This window comes from Hippocampus comes, unplaced genomic scaffold (genome assembly GCF_001891065.2).
Source record: "Hippocampus comes isolate QL1 unplaced genomic scaffold, H_comes_QL1_v1.1 scaffold31, whole genome shotgun sequence".
NCBI classification, from domain to species: Eukaryota; Metazoa; Chordata; class Actinopteri; order Syngnathiformes; family Syngnathidae; genus Hippocampus; species Hippocampus comes.
The window spans coordinates 598,213-600,810 of NW_017806069.1; the positions used below are offsets into that span (position 1 = coordinate 598,213).

General features: G+C 48.7%; 1 long non-coding RNA gene across 2 annotated transcripts; it reads left to right on the plus strand.

Moving 5' to 3' along the window:
- Window positions 1–1,284, plus strand: LOC109530158 (uncharacterized). 2 transcript variants are annotated; one of them, XR_002170971.1, is made up of 4 exons: window positions 1–193; window positions 266–379; window positions 449–930; window positions 993–1,284. It is a non-coding gene; the product is annotated as an uncharacterized LOC109530158 (long non-coding RNA). The 2 variants fall into 2 exon arrangements; XR_002170972.1 differs by having other exon boundaries at window positions 1,077–1,281.
- The last annotated feature ends 1,314 nt before the right edge of the window (window positions 1,285–2,598 follow it).

The window sequence follows — 2,598 nt, forward strand, 5'->3', positions numbered from 1 at the left end:
TTAAACCCCCCGTCCCTTTGCAGGTTATTCACCAATGTCCTTCGCTGTTCTACAAACGTGAATATTATTGTGGAAGCCTGAATCGTTTCACGAATGCATATTTTCAGCCCTTTCTGCTCCAAACACAGCCCAAAGTACATCTTTATTCGTCCACTTGCGTGCTGCGAGAGGCAACAAGATCCATGAGGCGAGAGTAAGAAAACCCAACGGCTTGAGTCGTGAGAATTGCAGAACCCGAGTGTTTTTCATTTTTATTTTTTTGCAGTGTGAAGTCGCTATTTGGGACTTAGAGCAGCATGAAGACGAGAACTGGACAAAAGCAGTCAGCGTGGTTTGGAGGGTGGAAGAGGAGCCCGATGAATTGGAAGAGCGTGCGGAGGTGACAAAACGCGTGGCAATTGAATTAACGAGGGGCACCTGCAAAAATGTTTTGCTTTTTGGGTTGCAGGGCTCACATGGAGCTGAATGGGATGACAACAAGGAGCGGTTCCACAAGCGAAGCGAGCGGCGCGCCGATGAGGATCATCCGTCCACGAGCTGCCTGAAAATGCCGAACAGGAGGGGCCAGAGTATTGAGCTTTGCGTTGCGCCTCGTGGTCGGGGGGGGGGAGGGGTTGTCAATATCTGATGGGAACGGTGGCAGTGGTGGCCGGTGCGCTTGGAGCCGGTGGTGGAACCCGTGCCTTTGTGGGGACTCGGGCGCTCTTTGGCAAGGCGTGTTGGAGATGGTCAGCTAGTTGTTTGGCTTGTCTGGATCCAGAGCAACTTTGTGGCGTTTGTCAGTTGGGAAGCTGCTTTGTGGGCGACAGTGTAGGCAGGGTTGGAGGAAGGGCTCTGTCATACCGTCAAGGAAAAACATTTTGTCTGTGTTTCAGGGTCGCGCAGGCACCGGACCGCATGAGGGGGGTCGCAAGAGGATCTCGGACCAGGGTAATAAGTACATCGCAAATTAGTTGACGGGCACACCACGAACACGAGTTTTCTTTTCCCAGTTGCGCGCGTTGGACAAAGCGTCAAACTGTCAAGTATGCGAAGCCGACAAACGTCATTTGCTGAATTGAGGTTTCTTTTGAAAGTGAAACAGCAGAGCCATCGAACTCGCCGCCTTCCTGTCCAGTTGGATCCCAGGTAAACTCCAGCCACCACCTAAAAGTCTTGGGGCGGTTTTGTCAGCGTCAACCCCCATTTTTGACCCGAGTTTTCTGTCTCAAACGGCATCTGAGTGCTGTACATGAGACGGACGAACGGCCCAAGCTCCAGACGAAGAGGCTGATGGGGCGCTTCCGACCTTCGCGACTCAGACTCTGCGCTGCAAGTCGTGAAGGGAGAAAACTCCCTTCATGACTTGCAGCGTCAGAATCACCCAAGTGAAAAATGCACAACTGATGGGACTCTCGGGCGACATTTGTGTTCTTGTGTATAGAGGTAAGATCGGGCCCTAAAATGTCAATCGTTGGTTTGGGTCGGGCTTCTCTCTCGCTGACTTTTTTAAAAATAAATGTGTACTAAAATGATGCTCGGATACTAAATGAAGGAATACTTGTTTTAAAGCAAACAATTTGGATAAAATGGAGAAGGCGCTGTAATGTAATTGCTCTTGAACTGCGAAACAGGAGCGCGGACGGCCAGACGCTGAGCATGCACTGCGCACGTGTCGCACCAAATTACAGACAACGAAAATTGAAACTTTGATGTTAAATTTGGTTCCAACAAAAGTATAGAAATAATTTCATCGATCTTGACCTATTTGCTTTGAATTATTCTATTTAAAGCCTAGTGGGCTGCAGGATTTCTCTGTGTAATTAAGCAAATGCGCATCAAGGTCTCTTTGTCTGGCCTCTTATTCTGTGTTTCAGCGTTATTTCGTTGTGCAAATGCATTTATCACGTTCATTTAAATAGGTAGATTATTTTAACCTTAAGAAATCTTGCTTTTTTTTCTGCCCAAAAATACTCACAAATAAAATATGAAATTTCGGGTTTGCTTGGGCCCGCAAATCAAGTTCATTGGTCGGGTCGGGCTTTCATAGCCTCAGGTCGTGCGCGATTTATTTATTTTGGACAGATCTTACCTCTACTTGCGTATGCAATTCATTTTTCTTTTCCGCAGGCTAAGCTTTGTGTTTGGCTTTTTTTTTTTTTTCCTCCCCTTAAGCCAGCGTGACGTCTCGACCCCTGTGCTCTTCCCGGCCAGCTCCGTCCAGAGCGGGGTCTGGAGAAATCAATTCCACGTGTACAAGAACAAAAGTTTTCATCTCTTTGAGTGTCCGTGCTCCGTTTCCCGCTCTCTGTTGCTTCTCTGAGCCGTCGTTTGTGTTCTTCCGCTCCAGTAATGTTTGCATTGTCCCAGTCCGTGATCTGATTCTCCCATCGGCAGCGGTCCGATGTAGGTTTTGGTGATCCTCGATGAGCTTTTCCCGTTTTGCCCTTTTCTCTTGTGGACACTTTGCAGGCGGGATGGGCGTCGCCGACCAATCGGCGCGCACGCTTCTTTTGTTGCATTTCTATACTTGCAGGGGCAAAGAGGAGCCGTTTGGCACGCCAAACAAGTGGAACAGGGGTGAGTGAGAGAAGAAAACCCAAGCGGCAGTCTCCAAAA